The 16072-nt window shown below is 45.5% G+C and overlaps 1 long non-coding RNA gene across 1 annotated transcript in view; it reads right to left on the bottom strand.

Annotated features, from left to right (window-relative positions):
- LOC133045757 (uncharacterized) overlaps window positions 1–15640 on the bottom strand; it is a 315619-nt gene extending 299979 nt beyond the window's left edge. Inside the window, exon 1 of the long non-coding RNA XR_009690332.1 lies at window positions 15256–15640. This is a non-coding gene — a long non-coding RNA (uncharacterized LOC133045757). The remainder of the gene's footprint in view (window positions 1–15255) is intronic.
- Between the last annotated feature and the right edge of the window lie 432 nt (window positions 15641–16072).

The following is a 16072-nucleotide window of genomic DNA, read 5'->3' as shown; positions in this document are numbered from 1 at the left end:
TCTGGAAGGACCCTTAGAGATTAATTTCTTCAATTCCCCCAATTTCTCCCAAATATAGGGCCTAAAAAGCAAACTTCAGGACAATCAGATGACTGAGGAAAGCCTTTCAAAGGAAATCATTCATTACGAGAGGAATCTCAGCCTACACATCTCGGAGAATAAATACAGACCATTTTTACTTTTGCAATTGCTGCTCCCGCCAGTGCTCCATCACCCCTGCCCCCAGCTGACCCTACTGCCCCAAGTGGTTAAAGATTCCTTAAATAACTTTTAATCTCATTCTGTAACTTTGCCATCACTTCTGATCATTACATCAGTCTCACTTTGCATCTTAAGGTTTTTCCTACTCACTGTAAAGCTTGATCTGGCATTTGACTTAGAGACTTGTCTGTTCTTCCCCAGAGGGCACAAGGAGTGGTCTGGCAGGAAGAGGGAGTCTCTGTGCATGGCCAGGGAGGTTTTTCTACCCTTTCACATGGCGCATGGGTGATGGGGAGGGAGGAGGAAACAGATTTCCTTTGCCTTCCCAGCCTGGCAGAGGTTGTGGTCCTTTACTTCACTGCTGTTTCTGGGTTTTCTGTAGGGCGATTCTGAAAGCTCATTCTTGGGGAAGTGTCTTGGTGGAGGTTTTAAAACATGCCCACATGTTTGACAGCTTATACAGTCGTGATACTTTTGTTAGCTTATGTGTGTGTGTTAGTCATTCCATCGTGTCTGACTGTTTGTGTGCCATCCCATGAACTATAGCCTGCCAGGCTCCTCTGTCCATGGACTTCTCCAGGCAAGAATACTGGAGTGGGTAGCCATTCCCTTTTCCAGGGGAATCTTCCTGACCCAGGGATGAAACATGAGTTCCCGCATTGCAGGCAAATTCTTTACCATCCGAGCCACCAGGGAAGCCCTGTGTGCTTATTCTTTAGTCTATATTTTTAAACATGGGCCAGTGTGAGTGACTTGTTTCTCATGAACAGAATGCTGCAGAAATAGTGCCAAGTAACTTCTGGGCTAGGGTAGAAAAGGGCTCTAAATTCCCTCTGGCTCTGTTTCGGGGCACTGGCCCAGGAACTCATCACTATACTAAAGGAAGGCCTGCAGCTGCTGGAAAAGCCACGTGCAGGTGGACCAGATGGCAGCCCCTGTGAAACCCCCCCCACCGGCAGCCAGTGCCCACAGTCAGACAAGACAGCCGGGACCCCCCGGGGATGCCTGCCCCAGCCTTGGAGCCCTCTTTGTTGAGAATGAGTGGATCAGAGATGAGCTATCCTTGTTGAGAACTGCACAAACCATAGATTCATGAGCAAAATAAATTCTGTTGTTTTGTTAAGGCCCCCAGTGCTGTTTATACAACACTAGAAAACCACAGCAAATTCCACATCTTTGGAATGCCCAGTGGAAACCTCTCTGTTCTGCAGACGTCCGGCACAGGCAATCTGGTTCGGGCTCAATTTCCTCCTTTAGCGTATTTGCTTCAGAGCTTCTTGCTGGGAGATCCCGGTGCCCAGAGGGTGACCCTCCTGGTGAGACCAGGCCAGCTACTGTCACTGATATCACTGGTCCATGAGTCTTAGAAGGTATGGGCTGCTTTAACAAAGTCCTATAGACTTGATAACTTAAAACAACAGAAATTTATTTCTTACAGTTCTGGGGGCTGGAAGTCCCAAGATCAGAATGTCAGCATGGTCTAGTGGTGACCCTCCTCCAGGTCACAGACATCTCATGGTACCCTCACATAGCAGAAGGGACGAGGAAGGTCTTGGAGTCTCTTCTACAAGGACATTAATCTCATTCAAGAAGGCTCCACTCTCATGATCTATCACTCCAGAGGCCACCACTTCCTAATACCATTCTCATCTTGATGGATAGAATTTCAATGTATAAATTCGTGAGAGATACAAACATTCTGGCCATAGCACAAGAGACTGACATTTCCTTGCTAAAGCCCCAAAGTGGAGCCAGCAGGGACTCCATAATTCTCCTAACAGTCACTGTCTCTCCTCTTTCATCTTCTTCCTGCCCATTTCTTCATGTCCAGAAGCTCCTGGGCTGGAACGTGACAATTCCTGGCCAAAGAGACCATCAGCAGCCCCCAGCATTTCCATCCTACTAATCTCATAAGAGGTGGAGGAAGCAAAACGAACGTGGTTGCTGTCGCCCACTCTGCTTTGGTTCCCACAACTTTCTATCTTCTTTTCTCTTCTTTTCTATCCACAGTAGGAGTGGAGAGAGAGTACTGAGGATGATGGGGATTCTGCCAAAATGTCACTGTCTATAAGCTCTGCAGGGAAGTGGCTGGTCCCAGCAGCTGATGGTTTTAGAATTTGGACAGAGGTACACTTAACACCATGGCTGTCATGTACGACTATGCAGGTTGAGCACTTCTAGAGCAGAGTCTATAAGATTTCACTGACTTGAACTAAGTAATAAATATTTTAGGTTGTGCAGACCACACAGTCTCAGATACACAACACTACTGTTGTAGTACAAAAGTAGCTACAAACAATGCATAAATGAATGGGTGTAGCTATGTTTCAATAAAATTCTATTTATTAAAAGAGATAATGGGCAGATTTGGCCCAAGGCCACAGTTTACCTCCTTCCCTCTAGAAGATTCAATTCATAAAATTTAACAAACATAGTCCTAACCAAGCCAGCTTTTCCACTCTACTCTTTCGCCCTCATTGGGAGGCTAATTTCTCTTCACTTGCTGCCAGTAGAGTGGTATCATCTGAATATCTAAGGTTGTTGATATTTCTCCCAACAATTTTGATTCCAGCTTATGCATCATCCAGCCTGGCATTTTGCATGATGTACTCTGCATATAAGTTAAATAAGCAAAGTGACAATGTACAACCTTGAGGTACTCCTTTCCCAAGTTGGAACCAGTCTGTTGTTCCATATCCAGTTCTAACTGTTGCTTCTTGACCTGTGTACAGGTTTTTCAGGAGACAGGTAAGGTAGTCTGGTGCTCCCATTTCTTTAAGAATTTTCCACAGTTTGTTGTGATCCATACAGTCAAAGACTTTAGCGTAGTCAATGAAGCAGATGTTTCTCTGAAACTCCTTTGCTTTCTCCATGATCCATGGCAAATGTCTAGTTCTGTCTCTTCAAAACCCAGCTTGTATTAATACATCTGGAAATTCTCAGTTCACATACTGCTGAATCCTAGCTTGAATGATTTTGAGCATAATCTTGCTAGCATATAAAATGAGAGCAATTGTACAGTAGTTTGAACATTCTTTGGCATTGCCCTTCTTTGGGATTAGAATGAAAACTGACTTTTTTCAGTCCTATGACCACTGCTGAGTTTTCCAAATTTTCTGGGGTATTGAGTGCAGCACTTTAACAGCATCATCTTTTAGGATTTGAAATAGCTCAACTGGAATTCCATTACCTCCGCTAGCTTTGTCCGTAGTAAGGCTTCCTAAGGCCCATTTGACTTCACACTCCGTAATGTCTGGCTCTAGCTAAGTGACCATGTCATTGCAGTTATCTAGGTCATTAAGACCTTTTTTGCATAGTTCTTCTGTGTATTCTTGCCACCTCTTCTTAATCCCTTCTGCTTATGTTACATTCTTACCATTTCTGTCTTTTATTGTGCCCATCCTTGCATGAAATGTTCCCTTGATAGCTCCAATTTTCTTGAAGAGATTGCCAGTCTCTCCCATTCTATTGTTTTCTTCTACTTCTTTGCCTTGTTAATTGAAGAAGTCCTTCTTATGTTTCCTTGCTAGTCTCTTGAACTCTGCAAGTCAGTTGGGTACATCTTCCCAGCTATTTGTAAAGCCTACTCAGACAATCACTTTGCCTTCTTTAATTTCTTTTTCTTTGTGTTGGTTTTGGTCACTTCTAGCTTCTTCAGCATCAGTGGTTGGGGCATAGACTTGGATTACTGTGATGTTGAATGGTTTGCCTTAAAAATGACCTGAGATCATTCTGTCACAATTTTAGGATAACAGGAACAATTCCAACAAGGACTTAAAAAAATCCTGGTAGAGTGGTATTCAAGGAGGCAGGAGAATTGTCTGTGATGAGTCTGGAATCTTCTCCATAGGGAAACTTCTTGGGCACTTTCCTTTTTATTTCATTGAAAAGAAGCCTTTTGTACACCCATTGTGCGTCAGGCATTGCGCCGGGGGCTGAGAATGTAACAGAAAACAGGCAGACACAGCCCTGGTTTCTAAGGAACTTGCAGAACTGTGGGGAAGACAGACTTTGAACAAGTCATTATAAGTGGGACAAGTCTGACAAACAGGGAAGCTCAGAACAATGAGAACTTTCTCAGGGGAAAGGCAAGGCCATCTGATGCATCAGCAGGAAACCGGGGTCCAAAGGATGAGGAATTAGTCAGGCAGAGCTGGGGGACAAATGTTGCAGGCAGAGGGACCAGCCTTCATTCCATGAGTGAGGGTGAGAGAGCCCATAGCGCCCTTAATCCATGGCTATGTTTCTCTCTATGACTTTCCCAGTAGTCATGTATGAATGTGAGAGTTGAACCATAAAGAAAGCTGAGCATTGAAGAATCAATGCTTTTGAAATGTGGAGTTAGAAAAGACTCTTGAGAGTCCCTTGGACAGCAAGAAGATCAAACCAGTCAATCCTAAAGGAAATCAACCCTGAATATTCATTGGAAGGACTGATGCTGAAGCTGAAGCTCCAATACTTTGGCCACCTGATTTGAAGTGCCGACTCATTGGAAAAGACCCGGATGCTGGGAAAAATTGAAGACAGGAGAAGAAGGGGACAACAGAAGATGAAATACTTGGATGGCATCACTGACTCAATGGGCATGAGTTTGCACAGACTCCAGGAGAAAGTAAAGGACAGGTAAGCCTGGCATGCTGCAGTCCCTGGGGTCACAAAGAATCAGACATGACTGAGCAACTGAACAATGATGATGTCTCTCTCTGGTCTTTGACCTGCTGGAGACAATCAAGGCGAATATTGTGGGACTTCCCTGGTGGTTCAGTAGCTAAGACTCTATGCTCCCAATGCAAGGCCGCTTGGTTGGGGAAGTAGATTCCTTGTGCTGCAATGAAGAGTTCACATGCCACAACTAAAGATCCTGAATGCCACAACTAAGACCTGGCACAGGCAAGTAAATAAATACATTTTTTTTTAAATATCAATATTGTAACCTAGCATATCTCACTAGTCTATATATCTGTACTACTCCGTGACAGTTTTCCAATGTTGGAACTATTTTGATGACTGGAAAATCAAGAGATTTCAAATAAAATCTGGGTTTCTGGCTCCTCAAAATAAAATCCTGGCTGGATCTGACTCCTGCACAGTTGTAACTAGCTTGGAGCCACTGGTAGCTGTCCTCCTAGATAGGACACTTGCTCCCCATTTTGTCCCACTCACCATTACTCCCAATTGCCTCACACCAGGTCAGATGAACTCATTTATATTATCTGCCCAACTGAGGCAGACATTTGAGTTTGTGGTTATCTAAGCCAGGCAAGTCTTATGCCACAAAGAGATGTGGATTCAAAATGGTAAGAAAGGAGTTATTTATGGGGATCCCAGTCTCCAAAAATAAATGTGCACTGTGATAGAGATTAATCCAATCACCATTGCCCAATCTGCTGTATGCCCCAGGTTACACCAAGAGAGGAAATCACTTCTCAGACCCCTTGCAGAAGCCCTGCTGGACAGCAAGGAAAATCTTTGGAGAGAGGTGTTGAGCTGGAGACAAGCTTCAAAGGATGCTTTTTTCCCCAGTCAAATCAGGGCTCTTCCTCTCCAGAAGATCAATGCAATGTTTGGAGGCTATTCTCCAGGGAGGAGTTTGTCAAAGTCAGGGCCAAAGGACAATTCAAGATCTAAACCAGGCTGATAAGTATTTCAGGAACAAACAACCTGAATGTTAGAGAAATGAGTTGTCTTAGGTACATTTTCCCAGAGGTGGACCCTGAGTGGAGGGACTTGATCAGGGGTGTGCTTGCTCCCAGGATGCCATGAGGGCTCGGCAGGTGGAGAATTAGGGAAGTGCATGAGTCTGCAAGTTGTGGTACAATCTCCTGGCAGCAGCTTCGGGTAGGTCCTGCAGGGAAGTTCTAAGCTCTAAAATAGCCTTGAGCTCTCCTAACTAGGTCCACATACAGATCACTGGTCCAGGGCTGCCCTGGGAAAAATAAAATTGCAAGGCCCTTTCTGCTCTGTTTGTGGACAGATTAGGTCCTGTAGCTGGACAGGAGTCCTCTGTAGAAGAGCCACAGGTGCCATTAGAAACCAGGGCTGGGTCAGAAACAAGAATTAGGGCTGTCAGGGGATCTAGGTCGAGTCTGCCATCATCTGCTACTTGCAATGTCAAATGGTTTACAGAGTGAAAAATTTTTTTTGTCTGCAGAACTTTTCAATGCCTTAATCTGCTCACTATCATCTGTGTGGAAAAGAACACACACACACACACACACACGCATATGGGCTTCCCTGGTGGCTCAGTGGTAAAGAATCCGGCTGCAATGCAAAAGACATGGGTTCAATTCCTGGGTTGGTAAGATCCCCTGGAGAAAGAAATGACAACCCACTCCGGTATGTTTGCCTAGGAAATCCCATGAACAGATGAGCTTGGTGGGCTACAGTCCACGGGGTCACAAAAGAGTCAGACCTGACTTAGCAACTAAACAACAATTCAATTCCTGAACCCATCTGACTATGCGACTCTTTGTTTTTTTTTCTCTTTCTTTCTTTCTGGGATTCCTGTATGTCTCAGCTGGAGGAAATACTACTCTTCGGGACTTACACGGTACAGAAAGGAAGGCAGGAAAGGGTTTCTCTTGGCCTCAACTGAACACTGTGTTACAGTCTTTGGAAAACCAAGGGAGCATTCTCCACCCACCTCGACCTCTCAGTCCCAGCCTGGATGCTGAGTGTCAGCTGTCCACAGAAGTGTCAGGCCTACAGAGTCAGTTTCCTCCAGGGCCTCCTGAGGGCCTTCCAAGGACAGCCCTTTCAAACTTCTTCCCATTCTTGGAGACCACAGCACGCTTCCCTGACTTCTAGAGTCAACATTCTTGACCAACCTTTCACGTGAACATCAATTCAACTTTCCACCTTCATCTGTCACTACTGCATTCTGAGCCTCCAAAGGCCCCACAAGATTCTCTCTTCTGAAGTAATGACATTTGTGAACTAAATCTGTCACAACAAGTAGGAACCTGGTGCTCTTGTTTTGATTCTGCAGTATTCCTAATTTCTTATGTGATCGGATTTGAAACTGCCAGACCAGGCTGGGAGCTCTACCACCTTTATTCTAGGACCTCTGCCACCTTTATTCTAACCAATCCACAAGTTATTCAGACCAGCAAAGAAACAGGGGAGAGGAATCAGTGAGGACCCAGATGTGAACAGTCCTTTTCTTTATGAACTGGATGGAGGCACTCTGTCTTGTTTTTATCTAGGGATGAGCTGTATTCCTCCTTGCTTATGCAAGATGGCAAATGGCATTCAGGAAATAACCCTGAGTCTTCTTATCAAGGAAATAACTTCAAAGGGCCAGATCGCCAAGATCCTATAAAATGAAATGAAATAGTAGAAATTTGTCTCAGAAGCAGAACTATATATCTACTTCCCTGGGTACTTCAGAGATTCTCCTTTATCAAATGTGACCACTAGAAGACCAAACGAAGGTCTAGGTTAACTTAAAATCTTGGATTTCTTTCTTGGAGTTGTATTAAATTCATTTCTTCCTTACTCTAAAAACGTTGAGGCCAGGAGGCTCAGAGATAAATAAATGTACAGTCTAAAGTGGTAACTTTACTAATATACAATCTTTTAACAGGTTTATCATCTATATTTTCCTTGTTTTCAACTGCCAATTACTCACCCATGGATTTTGAAAAAAATAATACACACTTTTTTATAAAGAGATGGAATATAATAAATAAAAGTTGAATTTCTCTTAAAAAAGAAAAGAAATAACCCTGAGTCTTAAACCCACCCAGAGGAAATGCTGCTCTAGCAGGGAGTAACTTCTGGGTAAGTCCCTACATTATATTCACTGAGGCCCTCCTGTGTGCTGGCCACAAGGCTGGAGTGAGACCAGCACTTCTGTTGTCAGCTCACTGCTGTAGTTTGGTTTCTGCCTCTAACTCTTACTAGGTGTGGACCTGGGGCAAGGCAGTTCAGCCTGAGCCTCAGACCCCTGGCCTGTAAAATGGGTACAATAAACAGTTTTTTTCATTAAGGTGAATTATAGATGAAACGCACTTAAGGCATGTAGTTCTACACTTGAGCCATAGTAAGTGCTCCACGGATGTCTCCCTCTGTACAATAATAATAAAAGTCAGAAGATACTGAAATTCAGAATTCAGCCTTTATATACTTTACGATTGTCCTGCAATGGGTGCTGGGAAAATTCTCCCTGGAACCCCTTATTTTCCCTGTTTGCTTTCCCTCCTCATCTCCTTCCCTCTCTTATTCCTTTCCAGTCTCCCCCTGTTTACCGTAAATTTATAAATCCTTTGGAGTGCTCTGAAAACACAGATCCTTGACCCCAACCTAGAAATCCACTGGGTCTAGAGATGGGCTCTGGGATCTGTATCTGTATCATCCTGTTGCGGGTGGCATAGGAGTGGCCATGTTCACTGTGTAACAAGAGCTCGGGGCCTGGGAGAAGGCTGGTTTGTTGTGTGCGCTGCAAACACTCCCACCGTGGCCAGTGTCAGCCATCCATGGGATGCAGCTGAACGCAGAGTTGAGGAAAGATGTTTGGGAACACACCACTACATAATACTGCAGATACGAGAGCGGTACAGCCCCACGCACAAGAAGAGCCACAAGAAGTAAAGTAATTAGGAAGCAATGAGTACTGAGTATTTATCACCTTGGTTTTTAACATAACTCATTTGGTCATAAGTTTACATCATTTAATATTGAATGTCTATGTTTAACAACCAGCTCACAAAGTCTCTGAAAATTTACCAGTTGATCCTTGCAAGTGGGGATAAGCCAACCCAGCACAGCGACAGATGGACCAGAGTTGAAGAGCCCCACCTGCAAGAATTGAAGAACTTCACCTGCAGAACATTCTGGTCCCACTCTCCCTAACAAAATGTGTACACTTGCAAATTCCACCCCACTCCCCAAATTCTTGTAGAATTTAAAGACATCCCAAAGCCTAGCACGGATTTTAAAGGGATCCTTGTTCCCCATCCTTGATTCCTCCTGTGCTCTGAGCATCTTGAGGGCTGGTGGGAGGAGGGAAGGTAGGACCAATATTGTTTGGGAAAAAGAATTTCACAGCTCTGTCCCTTTTCCCATCTTCAGCTTCGGTCACCCTTGCCTCATGTCTCAAAGTGACAAAGGGAGCCACCTTGACAGGCTTCGAGAAGCTCTGTGTCCCTGTCAACTTCAAGCTCCTAATCTCCCTCTGGAGCTATTGGGGCCCACCCAGCTGGTACTATCTTATCAGACACCAGTGACAGCCACAGCAAGTCAAGAGAGGAAACAGAGGTGTCTTATCTCCAGTCCTTGCATCCGGCAGGAAGGCGAGCTATTCTGGCTCTGAGGGTGGAGGGCACAGCCTCATGTCACTGCATGGGCAACAAGAGAGATCAAGTAACCACCCTCAGCAGACTTGAAGCCTTAGAGCGTCACAGGTACGTAAAGGCACAGGAACTATGAGAAGCAAACAGGTAACGACGCTCCATGCTTTAGAACTATTAGCGTGCTACATCTGGGTAAGATGGATGCAGCTGTCACCCTCTTCATGTAGAAGAGGAACCAGAGGCTCAGAAAATTGACCAGCCTCTGGTCACACACACAGCGGTAGAGCCAGGATGCAAAGGCGTATCTGTTTGATTTCAGGATCAGGCTTTTCTGCCATGGCCCTGATGTTTAATCCTTCCCAGAGCTGTCATCCCCATTTTACAGATGGGGAGAGGGTACCATCACTTAACCACTCAGAGCCTCAGGAGAGGCAGTCAAGACTCTGTAAGCCTCTCTCCAACCCTAATGACTTTCTAGTGTGGAGTTTGCAGCCTTTATAAGACTGTACTTCCAGGAGGCCAGAAGGAATAGGAAGAGGAAGGGAGAGATGTAGGCAATGCACTGGGGCTGGAGAAAAATCACATAAAAGAGCAGCAAGGGTGTAAGCAGTGGCAGGCACACTTGGCAGGCAGGCTCTTGCTCACATGCTGGTTGGGAAAAATTTGAGGAGGAGGGAAGAGAGCAGAGCAATAAGAACTCCCAGGCGCTGGGGCAAAGTTCACTGGATTTCTAAAGATGAGGTCATGAGAGCTGCTTCCCTTCGTTCTCATGGCAACAAGACCAACCCCCACCCCCACCCCACTCCCTAGCTCCAATGAAACTGGATGAATTGAGGGGTGGGGAGAATGTCAAACAGATGGGTGACAGTAGCTGCAGTTACCATCGCAGTCCTCCATTATTCAGATGGTTACCCAGTGGTAACCATGGCAACTGCCTGGGATCAGTCATTGAAGATGTTTATCCCACCCAGTGGGCAGGGCTGAGAGATGCCAGGTCACATCAGGGCATCCCCCCAGGGAGATGATTCCGGGCCCACGCCTGTCTTGCACGTGTGGGTCTCCACCTCTCTACTCCAGGCTTCTTTCGATCAAATCTCACATGGACAAAACTCGGAAAAGTCACTAACTGCCCTGAGCCATGGACTCCTCAGCTGTTCACAGCAAGCATTCGGTCGTCATCATCACCAGCATCATCCTAATCACCATCCACTGTAGAACGGGCAGTGAGACTCATGGAGGAACGTGTCAGACAGATCTAGAGCCCTTATCACTGGACTATCTTCTCTGGGTCACTGTTTTCTCACCTGTGAAATGTGAGCCCACAGTGCTTTCATAGTTGTTGCAGTATCTGAACCACTGAATATGTGTTTCAGCTTTGTCTCCCCGAGAGCAGAGTCTGACAGAGGATCTGGGTGCAAGGAGTTTATTTAGGAGGTGATCCTGGAAGCACAAGTGGGGGACTGAGAAAGTGACAGGGGCACAGAATGGGGAAGCCAGTAGCAAGTAGGTAACTGCCAAGGTACCTGGGAGAAGCGTGGAGACTGTTCCTCTGAATCATCCCATGGAAGGACGAGCAAGTTGCAATATTTACCTAACAGCTGCCAACCCACTATAGGGAGCTGTCTGAGGCAGAGATGCTGGTTTCAGGTGGGAGGCACAGGTGATTGCCTCTGGATCCTGCCCATTCAGAGGTGGGCAAGAGGGGACTGTGAACGAATCAAGAGCTACCAAAGAAAGCTGCCAGCCTGTGCTGACACACAGTAGGTGTTCAAGGAATGTATGTGTCTGGCCCTTCCCACGGAACAATGATCTGTTCCCACTCTGACTTCTGCTCATGCAGACACTTTTACTTTCTAGAACCTTTTCTATTTCCACGAGACTAGCATAGAGCAGAGAATCTGGGTATTGGTCTCCCTGGCCTCAGTCAATCTGAGCATGAGGACGAGCTCTGCCTCTTTTATAAGCTGTGAGGCCTTGAGCAAGTGCTGTGGTCTCTAAACCTTTGTTCCCTCATCTGTAAAAGGGGACAATAACAGGACTCACACCTCATGGGGCAATTTGATGAGAATTAAATAAGATAATGTGCGGAGAACTGGAAAAATGTTTCTATAAAGCGTCAGATGTTAAATATTTTAAGCTCTGCACACCTTCGGTCTCTGTTACAACTATTAAGCTCTGTCATTGCACCATGAAGGCAGCTGTGACAATATGTAAACAAGTAGGTGTGGCTGGATTCCAATAATACTTTATTTACCAAAACAGGAAGTAGCCAAATTTGGCCCAGCTGCCACAACTTGCCAATCCCTGATAAAAAGTACAGAACTCAATGCCCGGCATGTAGTAAGTCTCAATAGGAGTGAGCTGCAATTATTACCACAGTTTACAGGGAACTGAAGCCAACAGCTCTCCATGGCTTAGGCAAACTTCAACTTCATCCCCTTCCTTTTTGGGGATGGCTTGTCAGCCATTCAAAGCATGGATCCTTACTACTCAGCGTTGTCCACACACCAGCAACATCATCATGCCTTGGCATTCTTTAGAAATGCAAATTCAATGGAGAACAGTATGGAGGCTCTTGAAAAAACTAAAAGTGGAGTTACCATATGATCCAGGAATTTCACTCCTGGACAAATATCTGAAGAAAGCTCTAATTTGAAAAGACACATGTACCTCAATGTTCACAAAAGTATTGTTTATAATGGTCAGACATGGAAGCAACTTAAATGTCCATCAACAGAAGAAGGGATAAAGAAGATGTGGTACATAACACAAAGGAATATTACTCAGCCATAAAAAGGACTGGAACAATGTAATTTGCGGAAACATGGATGGATGTTCCTAGGTGATCATACTAGGTGAAGTAAGCCAGACAGAGGAAGACAAATGTCATATATTATCGCTTATATGTGGAATACGGAAAAAAAAAAATGAAGTTATTTGCAAAACAAATAGACTCACAGACACAGAAAACAAACTTATGGCTACCAAAGTTTAAAAAATTAGAGATAAATTAGGAGTCTTGGATTAAAGATACACACTATTATATATAAAATAGATAACCAACAAGGACCTACTGTATAGCACAGTGAAATATACTCGATATTTTAAAACAACCTGTAAGGAAAAAAGAATCTGAAAAACTGAATCATTTTGCTGTACACCTTAAACTAATACAATGTTGTAAACCAACTATACTTTAATCAGAAAAAAAAAAAAAAAAGGAATGCCAGCTCTCAGGCTTCATCCCAAAACCACCACGTCAGAATCTGTATTTGAACAGGATCCCAGTTGCTACCAGTGCAAATTATAGCCAAAGAGCCACTGTCTTCATTAATCGCCAGTCTGCTCTGCCCATCCACCCAAAGCCTGCTCTGTCCCAGCCTCAGAGCCAGTTCTCACTTTTAATCTAAACCATTTTCTTCAGCCTTCATTCTAGGCACAGTCCCCAGCCACGGGCCCACACCCCATACCCCCATGGCCAGCAGATCCCTGACACGTGGTCCCCACCTGTGGATTCTGCCCTGCCTTTCTTCTCCTCTCTCCTCCCCACTCAGTGTCCCCACCGTCCCAGGCTCTCCCACGAGCAGATCTTCCGAGTCAAGTGTCCTGGCCCTCCACTGGAGCCACTCTGTGGTGACTGAGCCTTTGGAATGTGCTCATCCAAACTGAGATGTGCCTGATGTGCTCGACATGTGAAATACACACTGGGTATCGAAGACCTAGTGGACAAGAGACCATGAAATATCCCACTCATCCTTTTTTACTGTCTGCTGCCTGTTGCGATGCTATTTCAGATATACTCTGTAAGAAAAATATTTTTAAAAATTCACGTCACCCGTTTTGTTTTCCTTTTTAGTGGGGCTACCAGCAAATTTGAAGTGATTTATGTGACTCGCATTACAGTGGATGCCGCTGGTCTGGCAGGACAGGGGAGAGAAGCAAAAAGCAGGAGGCAACTAGGAGACAACTGCCTATTTTCTGCTAAAGAGAACGATATTCTGACACTTGTTAAAATTGGTAAGGAAGGGTTTATTCAAGATGATTGCAAAGAGGACAGCAACAGGAAGAGAAATTGGGCTTACATGGAATACACCTAGCACTAGCTTGGTTTTGCAGCCAGTGAACAAAGTGAGTGAGTTTGTGGGTAGAAAATTATTACGATGAGACACTAAGGATAGGGGAGATTCTTCGTCAGCAGACATCACAGGATTCCTGCTAAAGGCAGATCAAGCACTTAATGAACATGGAACTTGATCACATATTAAGGGTGATCAGTTGTCAATAGGTGGAGGGGAGCGGTTCTCTCTAAATGGACTCAGCCAGATTCTTTGCCAAGACTGGGCTGGACAGACTCAAGAAGTCTGGTCAAGGGGAGAGGCTGTTAGTTCATATCCCAGCCCGACCACTACCACTGTCCAGCTGCGTGGCCTTGCTGAAACTGGAAAACCGCTCTGTACTTTGTCTAGCAAATGGTGATTGTGCAAACATGCACCTCTGTGGTTGCTGTCAGGGGTCCATGAGATGATATGTATTAAACATTTGGCACTTTGCCTGGCACCTAACAAGCTCTCAAATCAGAACTTTTGTTATTGTCCTTGCCTCTATGACTTAACATGCCGCAGACCACAGATATTTGGGAGGGCCAATTCCAAGACCTCCAGGAAGCCTGGATTGTGAGCACTGGAAATGATGACAACGATTCCTGGCTGCACCCTGAGTCACATGTCTCCCAGTCTTGAGCACCCTTTCCCATTCTCTTCCCGAAAGTTGATAGACACTTCCACATTCTCTGACATTCTCTCTCCAACCACATGGCCACGTTCACCAGGAAATGAAACTTCCACCGTGTCCTGGGTTCCACGAAGCTAGGATGCTGGTGGTCATCTCCACCCCTGCCCAGCTATGAGACCCCTTCGCCTTCACAGCCTTGAGACATGCACTGTTCAAATTTGTGCCTCATCAAAATGACTAATGACTGGAGGTTGGCAGGTGGGGGTGGGGGGGTTGTCACAGAACTTTGGATCCTTACAGAGTTAGTATGCGAATGCCAAGGTATAGTAGTAAACAGTCCTCTCTCTCTGTCTCCCTTCCTTCCTCCCTCCCTTTCTTTCTTTTTTACTCTCTCTTTCTGTCTCCTTCCCTCTCCACACCCTCCACCCAATTTGAAATCCTTGGAAACCCCAGAGTGAGCAGATTAAAACGGAACATTTGTCATGGGCAGACACCGAAGGCCAGGACCAGTGGCCAAAGCTGGGCCATTAAACATTCGTCATTGCTGGGACGGCCAGCCTAAATCTCCAGTGAGGAGATTTAGAATTCTCCAGAGAGAAGAGAAATCCATTTCTTGGCCAGCAATCTAGCCCATCCTATTAGAGAGGCCTTAAAAACACATCAAAACAAAGGCAGCTGAGTATGACACCGAGGCTCTCCTGGGTAAAGTCAGCTTCGTGTATTGGACTCAGATGGAAATCTTGTTCAAAGGTCATGCTCTTATCTTACGGGGAAGGTTTCTCTCAGAGATCCTGTACCCAGCAGGGACTCAAGCAAACCAAAAATGAAGAAGAACCATGCCTTTTCTTCTCTTCCTAGCATCTCTAAACTCCTGCCTTGAAGCTAGACCCTTCAAGCAGGTGGTTCCCTGATTATCATGCAGATTAGAATCATCCAGAATGTCTGCTTAAAATGCAGGTTCCAGGGTCCTACCTACAGGTTCAGAATGGTGAAATAGCACCCAAGGAATCCTCGTTTGAATAAAAATTACCTGGAAGAGGCAGTAATTCTAGCAGACCTTCTCCTCGGTCCCTGCAAATCAGTAGAAATCCAGGTGTCTGGGGCTTGGCATCTGGTGGGGACACCCTCCTCTCTGGGCACCCAGGGGGAGGCAGGTCTGAAGACTGCAAACAGAGATCCTCCTCCAGCAAATGCCTGCTCAGGTCAGCAGAAAAGACAGTCTGAGTGTACAGTTGTTTCTGGCATCAGAAAGAGAAATTTGTCTTGACCACACTTCACAAAACCACTTTCCACTGTCGTGACGTGCTTTATGTTGTCATTGACTCTGGGGACCTGAATGATCTGGCCTGATCCTGGCTCCTCTTACCCCTTAATCTTTCCTAAGATCTGCCCTCCCAGGTCCCTTTCCACTTGGCCAGCAGGTCTGCACCCCGGTGGCACTGAGAATCACCAGCAGGCTTTTACATCACTCTAAATCAGGAAGTCAGAATCTCCAGGGAGGGGTGGGGCCCAGCAGTGGTGTCTTTTCCCCACTGTCTGGGTAATTATAATAGTATTCAGGGTTGACAAAGTTTGTATGTGGCTTTCTGCCACGCCTGCATACTGGACTTTCCAGGGGAGCTTAGAAAACACTGATGGTGCCCGAATTTTGCCCCAGAGAGCCTAAAGTAATTGGTTAAGCATTTGTGTCAGACTGTGGGGTGTTTGATAAATGTCACTCGGCTGAGAACACTGACTAGGCCCTGAATTTCTGCAAGCAAAGTCCCAGAACAAACTCTTCCTGGAGCTATTATTAACTCAAGTCACCTCTTCAGGTTCCTGTGGGGGCCTAGGAGTGAAGGTTTGGC

This window comes from Dama dama, chromosome 24 (assembly GCF_033118175.1).
Source record: "Dama dama isolate Ldn47 chromosome 24, ASM3311817v1, whole genome shotgun sequence".
NCBI lineage: Eukaryota > Metazoa > Chordata > Mammalia > Artiodactyla > Cervidae > Dama > Dama dama.
This window is presented reverse-complemented; position numbering and strand designations above follow the sequence as displayed.